The sequence below is a fragment of the Artibeus jamaicensis genome, unplaced genomic scaffold, assembly GCF_021234435.1.
Source record: "Artibeus jamaicensis isolate MK-2021 breed Jamaican fruit bat unplaced genomic scaffold, CSHL_Jam_final scaffold_3151, whole genome shotgun sequence".
NCBI lineage: Eukaryota > Metazoa > Chordata > Mammalia > Chiroptera > Phyllostomidae > Artibeus > Artibeus jamaicensis.
Genome location: NW_026522037.1, coordinates 7174577 through 7189441, shown reverse-complemented (window position 1 = coordinate 7189441; position 14865 = coordinate 7174577). Strand labels below are relative to the sequence as shown.

Below are 14865 nucleotides of genomic sequence, written 5' to 3'. Positions count from 1 at the left end.
CATGGATTCACTTAGTGCAATCTGAGTGGACCCCAGAATGATTTCTGGAAATTCTAGGATGAAGATGCTGCTCAGTCTTTCTCACTGGCTTTCTACATAGAAGCATGAAGCTCCCTGAGATGATGAGAACCATCTTTCAAGCATGAGAAAGGAGCCATTAAAAATGGAGCCAACACCAAGGCAACATAGCTGATTAATGTATACGGAAAACTTGAGTCCTAGAGATATCATTTGGGCCCTGAATCAAGTCATAGCTGAAGCTAGTATGTCCATAAAGTACTTGATTATAAGAGCCAATAATTCTTTTCAATGTTTAAACCAGTTTGGGTTGAGTTTTTATCTTTTGTGAAATAAAAGAATGCCATAGAGAATACACATATGTACATTTCAAAAAAAAAATTACCCAGGATGAAATAACACCAAAGGATAAAGACAATTCTATAAACTCTTGCATTAATTATAAAATTAGATCAAAGAATTTTGAGCACGTACTGTGGGCCAGACAACCTAACAACAAATCAATCAGCTAGGTGCTATTACTTTCCCCCTTTACATAGGAAGAAAGTGTGACACGGACATCAAGAAACCTATCCAAGTTTCCTTAGCAGGAAAGTGACGCTCCAGTACTAACCCAGGCAATCTGATTCCAGAACTTGTGCACACTACTGCTTTGTTCTACTGCTAAGACCTCCCAACAAAATACTTTTCAACACTCATCCCTGCCTGAGAGACAGGGTCATTGTATAGTGCAAAAGATGAAAAAGTGGTCTAAAGGTGAAAATGAAGACTCTCAAGTAAAACTATATCTTTAATCTGCAAAATAACCAGAGTCCATGAACAATTTTTATGTTAAGAGAATGGCCTTCTGCATCAATCAGCCTTTTTCATCATGGGCACAATGACAGGTGTTTTGGGATATCTCTCTCTCTCTCTCTCTCTCTCTCTCTCTCTATATATATATATATATATATATATATATATATACACACACACACACACACACATACACAGAAAGTTTCCAGCCACATGAATGAAAAATAGAGATATTTATCAAAGAACACAGAAGATATAAGAAACATTGTACATAGGACATTAATGCCCCAGTCCCCTTCAAAGTTATGACCTGATTGAGGAAATCTGGTTCATTGGTAGCGGTTTGAATCAAGTCATTAGCAACTACAGCACGATGTTCTTTCTGCTCTGGTAATAGAAGCTACAGAACAAATTTTGCCAGGGCATGGTTCATGCCAAGATCCTACATCAAAATCTCGGACACAGCAGTTTTTGAAATCCCAGGTCAGCTTCCAGTTCTCACACTGTCATTTACCAATCTTTGCGGATTGCAGCCCATACACATTCAACATTCTCAGATGTTCTGCTTGTTGCAAATCTTCCAGAACATGGATCACTTTCAACAGATTCTCAACCATCTTTGAAGCATTTGTACCACACTTTTATTTGTGCTGCATCATTGCATCACCCCCGAAAGTCTTCTGAATCATCCAAATAGTTTCCACAGAGGAATATGCCAGCTTAATGCAAAATTTGATGCAGACTTGTTGCTCTGCTTGTTCAGTCATATTAAATGCGTGTCCACACAGTACACATGCCCACTCAATGGCATCTACCACCCCCACTGACTAGTCGAGCAAAGTTGTCACTGTTCATACATGCATATTACAGTCCAATCTCTTTGGCTGCCAGGTTACATGGATGTCACCCAAACCATTCTTGTTGTATTAATAATAGTTGGGTTTTTTTTGAAAAGCATGCAGCTAATGGGCAACTGGTGATTGGCAGCTTCATCATGACAATGTGCCTGGTCAGGCATCACATCTCATGCAGGGTTTTTTGCTGAAACATCAAATCATGCAGGTGACTGAGTCCCTCTACAGACCAGATTTGGCACCCTGTGACTTCTGGCTTTTCCCAAAACTAAAATCACCTTTGAAAGGGAAGAGATTTCACATCGCCAATGAGATTCAGGAAAATATGATGGGGCAGCTGATGGTGATTGGGAGAACTGTGTGCAGTCCCTAGGTGCCTACTTTGAAGGGGACTGAGGCATCATTGTCCTATGTACAATGTTTCTTGTATCTTCTTCAATAGATGTCTCTATTTTTCATATTACATGGCTGGATGCACCCTGGAGACTAAATAAATATATAAATATATAAATAAAATGGCCAGTGGGACAGTGGTAGAAATCAAAATGTGTGGGAATAGAGTGTAAAAACTAAGGTTTAATTTCCAATTGGCTTCACAATTTCCTGCCCTGTAGGGTGGTTCAGGTAACAGCGTGTTCCAGCAGGGCCGGTAGTGATAGTCAAAAGCAGTCAGATATAACACTGGTACTGGGGACCTGAGTAATCAGTTCATGGCTAGCAGGCTCTCAGTCCCTGTTACAGGTTAAATTGTGTCCGCTAAAACAATAGTATGTTGAAGCCCTAACCCCAGTACCCCAGAAAGTGATTGTATTTGGAGATGGGACCTTTAAAAAGGGTACTTAAGTGAAGATGAATCTGTTCGGGTATCAGAAGAGATTAGGACACACAGAGAGACATCAAGGACACACATGAAGGACCGTGTGAGGCTACAGCAGGAAGACAGCCATGTGGAAGCCAAAGAGAGAGTCCTCTGAAGAAAGTAAACATATGACACCCTGATCTTGGACTTCTAGCCTCCAGGACTGTGAGGAAAATAGATTTCTGTTATTTAAGCCACCCAGTCTGTGGCATTTTGTTATAAAGTTCTGGCAAACGAAGGTATCCTGTAACAGAGTTCAGGGTAAAAGATAAAGTCAGGGCCACCCAATGCATGGTCGCTGGGTAGAGTTTACAAAAAGCTAGGCAAATGCTATGGTCCACAGCTAAATGGAGAGCTGGAATACCGAAGTGAATGCCTAGGTAAAGCAAAACCGTGGAGACTGGCCAATGGGCAGTGTTTGACAGGCACTGGATCAGGTACCGAGAATAAATTTTTCACTCTGCTACTACCTATCTGTGTGACCTTGTGTATGTCTTTAAACACTCTGACCCTGACTTTCTTCATCTCTGAGAATCTTTATCTCATGGATGCAGCAAGGATTAAAAATTAAAAGAGATACTATACAAAAAACACTTCATGCAGTTCCAAAATCATAGCTACTCAATAATTGGAAGCCATTTGGCAACTGAGTTTTGGTGGATGCTGCACGCCTAGCGTTTACCCTAGTTAACACCCACGACTTCCAGTGTGACTCATTACATTGCTCGTGGCTGGGGGGCCCAAGTCTTCTGGCCTCCTGTCGACCTTGGTGGAGACTGACGTCCTTATGGGGGTGTGCTGGCTGGGGCAGAAGTTCAAGGCCCATAACTGAGCAGACGGAGAAGCCAGGACTGAGATTATTTTCCCCCATGCTCCCATACACAGATGAAAAATTTGTCTAATAGGGTCATCTTAGAACAAAAAAGGACAAGAGCAGGCATGGATACCAGCATCCTGGTTAGTGTTCCCATCAAAGTGCTTTGTCTGACCTTTTAGACCTTTGTTGAATACGGTGGGAGGGAGCTCCAGATGAGGAAATTCCAGGGACAGTGTGCAGGGAAGGGTCATCATTTAGATATGCAGATGTCATTTGCCTCAAAAAAACAGCTCATAAAATAGGCAAAACAGCCCTTGAAAAAGCAAAAATATACCAAAGAATAAGCAGGGAATTAGGACTACATATCATAAATGCCCCAGGTCACTGCTACAATAAAGTTAAAGCCTTTTTTAGTCAATTATGATTCTAAGAGAGGAGCTTTATAAAAATGGAAGCTAGATTTTTAAAATACTCTTGAAATTCAGTCATATTAGGAAAAAAATCATTTTTCTTAAGACATTTCCATCAAGGATGACTTTGTTTTCTCTCTCTGCTGAATAAAAAAAAAAACATACCCAACGCCAGACTATTAGCACAAGACTGATCCTGTTATGACAAATACCACGGCCCCAGCCAATGGTCCGCTCATTACACAATGTATTTAATAAACATTTCCAGAACCACCGATAATGGAAAAACTATGAATGCCATTTCCTGTTGAAGGGTCTGGAGCAAGCCTAATGGGAGAACCACACATTCTGAGGGGCCTCTGGTGTTGAACCTAGTGGAGTGTTTACTCAAAGCACCTCTAGGGAGCATGGCTGGAAATGGGCAGGGGAGGAGGAGCGGGAATCTCGAAGAAGTCCAACAGTCACCAGGAAAACGAGTTCAGATGTTGAAACGGAAGGGCGAGGCAAGGATGGAAATTGGAAGCTAACAGTCTCAGCATACATGAAACTACAGCGTAAGCGGCGGGAGGGAGGTGAAGTCAGAACAGGAGCTGTGAACCTGGAGAACTGAGGCTTTCTTCAGGGGGCCAGGTAAACAGAGAGCACAGTGGGGGACATCAGCTGAAATCTATTTCCTGACACCCATTGTTGGGACAACCTGGCCTGTGGAGTAAGACAATTATTCAATTACTGGATAAAACCCCCAGAAAATATTCTGAGTGGTGTACTGAATCTCCACAGAAAATGAAGAAAATTTCATTTTCAGGGTTTACACTTGTGTGTGTTCCCCCTGCAGAGAACTCTGAACAGCGCACTCACTGGTTGCTACAATGTGGAGCATCCACCGCCCTGGCCGTCCACCGCAGACTGGCATGTGTGGGTGATGGCAGCAGCAGTGGGCACTTGTACTTCCTGGTGGGGAGGAGGCGTGGTCTGACACTCACTCTCCTCATTTCTGTAATTGGGCAGAGTCATTCGATTTACAATCTGAGAGCTCTATGACCCCTTTCCTTTTACAAGTCAGTTCTGCACATCCAAGGTTTCTTCTGAGGAGAGCAGTAATGAGAAAAGATATTTGGCCACAGATTTAGCCTTGCTCTTCAAGGAGCTTTATCAGTAATAATGCTGCATGTTGATCTCCATCTGTCTTAGTCCTGTCTTACTCATTTCTCAATTGGCAATGAACTCCAGAGAAGAGACGGGTGTTATTATTAATTGGCTCCCACAAACTCCAAGATGTTGCCAACATTTAACCATTGGGAGATTTCATATAAAGATTGAAGTTTCTGACTTCTGTTGAAAAACGGAAGGTCTGGCAAGGCTGGGCCATATTTGCACACAGTATCCATTGGCTACAGATGAGTGCTGGGTGCCGCCGCTAGATGGGATGTGCGCGTTCCCGTTTGCCGTATCTCGCCCCACTCCACATGATGTTACACTCAGACATTTAACCTAGCCATCTTGCCCCAGCATTTGTTTTTCATTTCCTACTATAATCATATAGATGTCCTTCTTCAGAATGGGGATATTTTCTTCTAAGTTAGTGGAATCCTGATTATTGGATAAAATAAGTAGTAAAAAATTTAAAAACCATGTGTGGAAGGTCCTGTTATTTAGTAGGTTTGCAAACCAAGTGTTGTGGCATTCTGGTTCCGGGCCTACTACAGCCACAGATCTCTGGTATTTCGTTGCCCACACTTCCTGGACAGCAAAGACCTCGATCAACAATATTTTCCTAATTTTAGATACTACTACACCTGCCAACTCAGAAAACTCCTAGTTAACCTCTACAGCAAAGAAAACCCTGCCTCTCGAGCTTATATTTTGTGTCTAGACATTATACAGTGTTTCTCCGGCAAAATCAAAGTAGAGGATTGGAAAAATTATTGAACTCGTTCAAGCAAAACACGTGTCAAATGACCCAGGTAATTTCCAGAAGACCGATGTTTTCTCTGAATTAGAGTACTTGGAGAATTGCCCCAACCACCTGTAAAGCTTAGGTCAAGGAGACCAAGACTGTGTTTTTACAACTAAAATAACTGTAGTTGAACTAGCCATGGAGGCCTGTCTCAAAAACACAATTTTGCTGCATCACTTGTGGATTAAATTACCTTTAACACAATCAGTCATAGGAATAGTAAAACACATTAATTTGATTATTCTGAAGTAATTTAATCATATTACATGGGTACGACTAACATTAAACTTATCCCCAGTTTCATGTTATAAGATAGAGAAATGACTAGTCAATCACCCAGTTGTCTAATTCAAATAATACTAACAGCTGGTTTGACATTTTTAATTAATTAATTGACTGCAGTTTGAGATTCTTTTAATATATTATTATGATGCTATGGGCTAAGATTTACCTCAGTTAATTTTTTTTCCTTTTTTGGCAACTAGCATTATTTTTCTTCACATATGCTGGTTGGATGACTTTTAAACAAAGTTAAATTTCTCCAGTGGATTTCTCTCCACTGGCTTTGGTCTTTTCTCTTTAGAAATAGAGTCTTTTCTGGCTCACCTTCTAAAAAATTTTGACATTGATTTTTGAAAGGTGAAGTATCTCCTATCTCTTAGTGTTCCATACCTGGAATTCTGGCCACCATGGTATCCTCCACTTCAGAAAATAAATGCAAAGTCAATATGACTCCAGATTTAAATCCAGAAACTTGAACAAGCACTACAGACAGAGCGTTTGGCTTCATTTCTTGTTGTGAGTCAGAGCCAGGAGGTTCCCATTAAGGTGTATACGAATTGTATTACTCCTTGCTGAAGTTTTTCTATAACGTAATGTTGTAAGGCAGCCAAGTTCTTCTAACAATCTCGTGGACCAATATTCAAAACGTATCAGTATCTCATTAGATCCTTCATTTGTAAAAAGCTTTACATTCTGCTCAGCAAGCCATACTTACATAGATATTTTGTTTGAGGGTAAAGTAAAACCAGTTTTAAATAAGTTTAATTACCTCCATTGTATTAGTACCTCTCAGGTTGTGGCATTCATCTGGAATAAGTTGTAAAAAGAGCAGATAAATGTACAGGATTACACATGCAGCATGCTTTGATAGAGTTCAAAGTAATAGAAGGGGTATTTTCAGGGAAAATTTGTTCTACACCCCCACTACTGTTTAAAACCAAGGAATAAGTCCCTCAAACTAAATCACTTGGCAGGACAAAAACTGTTCAAATAAGCGCAAATCACAAGGAAAAAGAAGTCAACAGATACTCTCTCTGCAGCATCAAACCCCTGTCTTTTCCTCTTGCTCTTCTCATTTAAATGAACCCCTGAGGAACTTTAGGCAAATACATTTTGAAAAAATGATGAATCCCAAAAGACTTAGTAGTTACAGAAAAGAGTTCCCTGCTAATCCCTTTCCCACATCTCCTCCTTATTCTTCAAAAACCACTTCTCCAAATGATAACTTGAGGACGTCCCTCATCATTAGGTCATCTCTCACCCTGCTATGTCACCACCTTCAAAGATAAATGACCTGGTAAGAGGATGAAATGCACTGAGGTTCAAAAGCTCCCGTGGACTGATGGTCCCAGCACCGTAGCTGAAAGGTGTCTTTTGTTGTCTTTCTAAACCTGGTGTTGTGTGCTGAAAGGACAACGATCATGTCATCAGCTCCAGAAGTGAGACGTGAAGGATGGGGGCTGACAGAAGCTGGAAGAAGGGATTATAATCACATGTTTTCTAGGGAGAAAAATCAGACAAACAGGCAAACTGAAAAAGAAACTCTGAGAACAGAAAATGAAGAGCACTGGTCTAGTAAACCTCTGAAGAACACATTACACTCTTTTCTTTTCCTTCAGTGTGCCAGTGAAGATCCTGGTGTCGCCGTGGGCTGCCGCCCTGCCCGGTGTTACCAGTATTATAAGAACAAGCGTACCCAGAGTCTCGTTTCTGCCGGGGTGTCCCTGATGCCAAGATCTGCATCTTTGACCTGAGCCAGAAAAAGGCCAAAGTGGACGAGCTCCCACTCTGTGGCCACATGGTGTCAGATGAGTATGAGCTGGTCTCCCCTGAAGCCCTGAAGGCTGCCCGTATTTGTGCCAACAAGTACACGGTGAAAAGCTGTGGCAAAGATGGCTTTCACGGCTGAGTGTGGCTCCACCCCTTTCCACATCACCTGCATCAACAAGGTGCTGTTCTGTGCTGGGGCTGACAGGCTCCAGACAGGTATGCAGGGTGCCTTTGGAAAGCCCCAGGGCACAGTGGCCAGGGTCCATATTGGCCAAGTCATTATGTCCACCCACACCAATCTGGAGAGCAAGGAGCATGTAACTGCAGCACTACGCAGAGCCAAGGTCAAGTTCCCTGGCCACGAGAAGATCCACATCTCCAAGAAGTGGGGCTTGACTAAGTTTAATGCGGATGGATTTGAAGACATGGTGGATGAAAAGCAGCTCATCTCAGATGGCTGTGGGGTCAAGCACATCCCTAATCGTGGGCCCCTGGAAAAATGGTGGGCTCTGCATTCATAAGTCTCTACTTCTACCTTAACACCCACCAATAAATCCTACTTCCTGCCCCCCCAAAATGTATTACTAAGGGGCTGTGAGGAAGGAATCGATGTTCTCCAATATAACTCAGAAACATAAAGTTAAATGGCACTAAAGTATATTAGGAGAAGAGAAGGTCATATACTAAGCAAAACTACACGGCCGGGTAAGCATCTTCTTCTAAATAGGTCTTTGAAATGGAAATAGTAATAATAATAAATTCCTGTTCTAAGCAGGGATGTGAGTGAAATTTCTAGCAGAATCTATGTATCATGTTCCCTGTTCTCCTTTTATTCTTCCAATCTACTTCATGAGATCCCACTACCAACAGGTGACAAATGGGTTTTGTCCTTGTGAGTTGCTCCTATCAAACATGGCTGTGTATTACCTCTCTGTTTGCACATGCCTATTTCTTCTGCTAGATTGAAAGCTCGTAAAAGCAAGAACTGTTGTCCCACTCAGTCTTGTAGGACTATACTATGGAAATATGTGTTGTGAGAAACTGAGTATGCAAATTCAACATGAAAGGCAAACATTTTATATGTCAAATCATCCTTGGAAAAATCTCTAAGAAAGGGGCAATTTGAAGGCCATTTTTCATTAAGTCCGACATGGTGAGGTTTCTTCTAGTATTGGAACAGGTCAATGTATCACTACATTTTCTATTTGTATGAAGTTTTACGTTCTTCTGGTGTTGTGTGTGTGTGTGGGGGGGGTTTGACTACCAGTTGCCTTGTGACTAGGATCCATATTTTTTTGAAAAATATAACACTAAAATCTTACTCAGGGATACACGATATTAGTTACAAAATCTGATACTGAATGAAGAAAGAGAAGATTCAAGTCAATCATCTCATGTTTACTGTAGATGGGATCTCATCAGGAAAACAGAAACCACGCTGGGTGTTTCAGACAGAGGTGACTTAATATATGGGGAGGAGTTATACAGCAATTGGAAGACTGAAAAGGCAAAAAAGGTTGCTAAGGTAACCCTGGTAGTAGTTGCTTTGGAAGCAGCTGCCGTTCTTTGGGCTGGGACAGTAAAAGAGAAAAAATGGTGTTAACAGGACTGGGAGCATAGGGGAGTGTCTCCATGGAGCTGACTAGAACTGAAAACAGGGAGAATATTCCTTCTGCTCCCCTATCGCCTTTTAATCTCCTGCTAGTGCCTGTGTTTGGAAGAACCTAACCAGAAGCCAGATCTCAAAGGAGTCTGGGGAGTATAATTTGCAGAGTCTCAGCTCCAGTGTCAAAGCAGAATGTAAAAGTCTGGGCTTAAGGCTAAGAGACCACAGACAAAACTATTTTCAGGCATTAACTCATTGATTGAGTGGAGTAACAGGTAGAATTTTCTTTCATTTTCTCTTACCACAGTTGAAGCCCAGGAAGCTGCATGTATGCATGATGCAGATTTACTTTTTCTGGTACCCATAGTTCATTAATCCAATATCCTGCTTATAGTGAGTGATGAAGGTACATAGTGAATGGATAAATGAGTCGGGTTTTTTTGCCTTTTTGGTGCTGAGGAAATCTGCAGTTAGTCCTGTATAACTGCCACTGAGAGACACTAGAGAAGACATTCGGAAACCAACCTCTGCCTTAGCTCACTGATGTTGCGAGTGTACCTGCCCAAACGGTTCAGTGCGTTCCTGCCCCTGGCCATCCACTTGCTGTGGCTGATCTCTGCTGTAGCCACACTCACGTAGCTGAACAGTGACATCCAGTGGCTTATAACTTCATCACTTACCGCAATGCATCCGGAAATAGAATCAGCTCTCAATTGTCAATATAAATATAGAAAGGAGCATTATAAAACCCTCAACAGAAAAATGAATCTTAAAACCATTAGATTTACTTTGGGAGATTATTGAAGGTTTGTTTGAGATCTCACACTCACTTTTGCTTGCATTCTTCCTTCCCTGCACATAAGCCTGTCATAATTCTGGTAGTGCCTGCTACAGGCACAGGCTGAGGGTCAGAGAAGGAAACCAGGGACAGGTAGGACTAGGTCTGGGAATACCACCGAGGAGTTCTAGACCTAACTCCCAAGGCCGGAAGTTCATTATCTGGGGCCCAAAATCATATGAAAAAAACTCGGCCAAGATCTAGGTTTAAACACCTACCTAAGGGGTGCAGGCTGCCCAAGTGGAGCCTGTCTGTACAGCATTCCAGGCAGAGGCACTATTTAGAACTGGACCGATTCTTTGTCATGGTCACAGGGTGTCAGCAACACCAAGAGGAGTCCCAGCCAGCAGTTGTTCTAGGGAGGAGCCTGAGATCAGCCAAATACCAGGGTAGCAACTAAACTGCCTCTAGACCTGAATGGTGCTCATTCTCAACAACACTGCAGGGAGCTGAAAGTGGTTTTCATTTGTGGCTTGGGAAGTCGATCTTATTCTAGTATGGACAACCTCAAACCAAAACAGAAACTCCATACATGTTTTAAATTCTCCTCTTTCTTTCAATAGAATAGCAAATAAATAAATAAAATAGTAAAATTAAAAAAACACCAATAACTCCATCATAGAATTTCACACTTAAGTTAACCAGGAATAGAAATCTTCTCACCTCTGTCTTAAAAAATCTTACTCTGAAAATACCACAATCCAGAATTCACAGTGATTTGAATATGCTCTCATACTTGAAGGAATTTGGCCCACACAAACTCTTTCCCTTTTTTAACAATGTTTTCCAGAGGTAACCCAGCAAAAGATGCATTTATTCGTAAATATGCAGCAATGAGTTCAAAGCAAATCTCAGTGGTACCTGCAGTTGGAGTTATTCAGAGACCACTTTGACTCTGTTGATTTAGAAACAGGATGCTAACAGTGAGTCATGAATACAATTACTACAGCTCATGATGTCACTACCCAGAGAGCAATCTGTTGTGGCTTCCTTCCACATAATCACATACCACAGGAAAGTGGGATATGATACTTTTCTAACTATAGAGTCTAAAAAAAAAGAGTTCCCACAAAGTTTGCTTACCTATCACATCAAAAGGATAAGCAGAATTAGCCTCTTCTATGGAAACTTCCATGCATTAAAAACATGTATATGGAAACTGCCAGGCAGAGATGCTTAAAACCTCAAAAGGGTCTTTTCTTCAGTGAGGATGTATTGTCGTGATGACAATGATGATGATGATGATGATGATGATCTTATCTTTACCAGGACATTTTGTTGCTACAGTGGAAAACAGGACTTCTCGACAATCAAATGGAGGTAATTTCGAAGTCCAGCCTCTTAATGATTAGGCTTTAATTATCGTCAGTAAAAGGCAACGTCTGAAACTTAAACTAAGTGAACTTAAACTCAGTTCACTGAAACAGTGAACTAAGTGATGTTCATCTTCTGCCTTTTTCAATTAATCTGGCCTCACAATGTCCAGTTAGCCGAGAGATTATAAGGTAGATATTTCAAATGAAGAGAAAATGTATTAGAATTTCGTCTAGTGGTTTCTTTTTTCCCCAAATGCTTTCTTCCTAGGGCATTAGCTCTGCAGAGGAAACAGAGTGCCTGTCTTTTATCTAATCAATAGGGCGAGAGCACTCACTCTCTCCAGCTGACTGTCCACAGCCAAAGCGCCTTTGTGTTTTGTTTACTTAGTTTAACTTCGGGCTCTCTCCTACCACAACGGAGACCACGGAGGGAAGTAAATCTGGGAAACGCTCCAGCACTCAAGATTCTTCTGGGACTTATTCCGTGGGATAGGAGAACTAGTGATAAGGAAAGCACCGTTTTCAGGAGACCTCCCCATTCCTTGAGCTCCATCTCCACTGAGGCTCAAGTGTGGCTGCTGCTGACTCTGCCGCAAGGCTCCCCAGCAGACGCAGGGGCGGGGCGGCGGGGAGAAGGGCCGTCTTCCTGCCTGCCCGCCCCCAGCTCACACAGGTGGAGAATAACTTCAAGGGAGAGGCTCATGAGAACTGGAAATAGGTCAGAGTTATCTTTCAGGACTTGACTTGAACTCAATGATTAGACTTTATATTAATTTCTGTCTTCAAAGAGAATGAGAATGGTCATCACTCAAACAGGCAAGGGAGAGTTAAAAGTGTTTTAAATGTATCTGACTGGAGTTTTTATGGAGTACATAAAAATGAAGGGAGGCTTATAACTGAATTTCTCTTAAACACCTGACTTAGATGTTGCATCATCAGTTTACCTGAGGGAAAAGAAACAAAATGCAGTACCAGATATGTATTACGGGCCCAATGGAGTATAGATCGTTTCGAAGTCTAAGCATAAAGAATACTTGTCAGGGAAGCAGAATATAATTCTACCAACAAGCACAACCTATAAGCTTAAATTCTGTCTTCTCTGAAACTTGTAACAGAGCCAGGCCCTTCAAAATGTCCTCTGGAGCTTATCCAGGTGGGACTCCTCATGTAGCTTCGGAGAGGGAGAAGGGTTCACCTTAAATATGACTTCACGTCACATGCCCTGCTCTCTTCATGCCTGGGGCACACAGATGGGGACCCTTGCCTGCATTTCCAGTAAATCGAGGCAAAGATACTTGACCAGAAATTCCAGTTCTCTGGACCCAGCGAAGGCACCCAGCTGAATGAGACACTCCACATAAATGTGTGACCTTGGATGAGTAACATCGATGCTGAGTGTTCAGGAGTGTTTAGAAAGTGATTATGTGATAGTGGAGGAGAGAAAGGTAGCGAGATTACTAAGTAAAAGTAAAGAGTTAAATTAGAAAATTTAAGGGGAAAAAGAGTAAAGGCTGATGAGACCTTTAAATCAACAAACAAAGAAAAAGGTTTTAAAGAACATATTTACATTCTTGTGCCCACAGGAATAAGCATACACAAGAGCACTGTCAGAGTTCAGCCAACCAAAAAGATCTGAGGAGGTCGCAGTGAGATGGAACTCTGGTCCCCCCTTAGCATCCCCTGGGCAATCGACCCTCCTCCACATGTTAATTGCATCATTATGAGATGAGTCAAATGCAAATGAAATAAACAAATGTGGGGCAGAAGGACATGTGGACTGGGCAACTCCTCCTTGGACCCAATCAGCAGAGGAATTTGGGAGGGTTTGAGAATGAGACCGTGGTATAAAAAGACAGGCTGGGCTTCAGAGCTTGGGCATTTCTCAGGTCCTGCAGATGTACCTGTTGTGACTTACTCTGGCCCTGGTCTCTGTGGCTCAGTTGGTTGGAGCATCATCTTGTAACCAAAAGTTGTAGGTTCAATTCCCTAGGACACATGCCTAGGTTGCAGGTTTGATCCCTGGTCTGGGCATGTATGGAAGGTAACTAACTGATGCTTCCCTTACACATCCATGTTTCTCCCTTCCTCTCTCTTGCTAAAGCAATGAAGAAATGTCCTTGGGTGAGGGTAAAAAAATGTAATAATAACTTGCTCTGAATTTGGTCATGGTCGGGGTCAATAATTAACCACATGCAACAGGCCTCCTCTTACCTAAACTATCACACTTTCAAATGTGCATGGCTTTTGACCCAGAGAGCACATTTTTAGGGCTTCATGCCACAGAAACATTTGCATGTACACATGAAGACTGATAAACAGGGATCTTTTCAGGAAAATATTATTATAGTCATGGAAAACTGGAACAACCTAAATGTCCATGAATAGGGGAATGGTAAATAAAGAATCATATAGCTAAGCTAGGAGCCAAGGATAGTGCTTGGAATCAAGTCTCCAGAACCAGGAGGCTTGGGCTCCTGTCTCAGCCCCACTGTCTGGCTTTGGCCAAGCTGCTTGGTTTCTCAACTGATTCATTCCTGCCCCTGCTCCCCGCCCCCCACGCCCCACGGTCCAAGGAAGACGGCAAAATTCCCTTCTTTGTAGGGTCATTGTGAGAGTTGGGTGAGGTGTCACTCTAAAGAGCTGTATAGTCTGGCACACAGCAAGTATTCAACACACATTAGCATGATCTGGGTTTTGAACACACGGGCACACATTGTTTTAAAAGAATAGGATATAGTTACTAGCTCCTGCCATAGCAAACTACAAAATACATGCGAGGTAAAAGGAAGAAAAGTTGCAGAGCAATGTGTAAAGGGTGATTTTATTAATTTTGAGTGTATAGAGGCAAACACATGTAAGTGTAGACATAAATGCACGGAGTCGAAGGACTGCCAGAGCAACGGTTATCTCTGGAGAAGGTACAGAAGTGGACAGAAGGAGGAATCTTCACTTTCTCGCTCTCTGTATTTTTGCACTTGGGGAACTGTTTTATAAGCAAAGATTTATAAATTACTTATACTATACTTCTGAAAATATAACAAGTAGACAGGAAATGAGCAATATGAACAGTGAACACAATTCTGAACGAGTGAATGCAGTGTCTTAATAATCTGAGTTTTCTAGGAAAAAGGAAGTGGGACTTCGCAGTCAGTGGTGATGGGTCTACCACAAGGACAGCATTGGGATATGGCAATTGAGGTGGCTAGTGAAAAAAACTGAAGGAGACACTCACTTGTAGGGCTGAGACTTGCACAACGCTCAGGCCTGGCTCAGTCTGACGCTGCATTGAAAACATCCTCAAGGTCAAGATGGTCTGCTTGGTCTGCTTCTTAGCAACCACTAT

The 14865-nt window shown here is 42.1% G+C and overlaps 1 pseudogene; it reads left to right on the top strand.

Moving 5' to 3' along the window:
• The first annotated feature begins 4160 nt into the window (after positions 1-4160).
• On the top strand, positions 4161-8283 carry LOC119036245 (60S ribosomal protein L10-like; annotated as a pseudogene).
• Positions 8284-14865: the final 6582 nt, after the last annotated feature.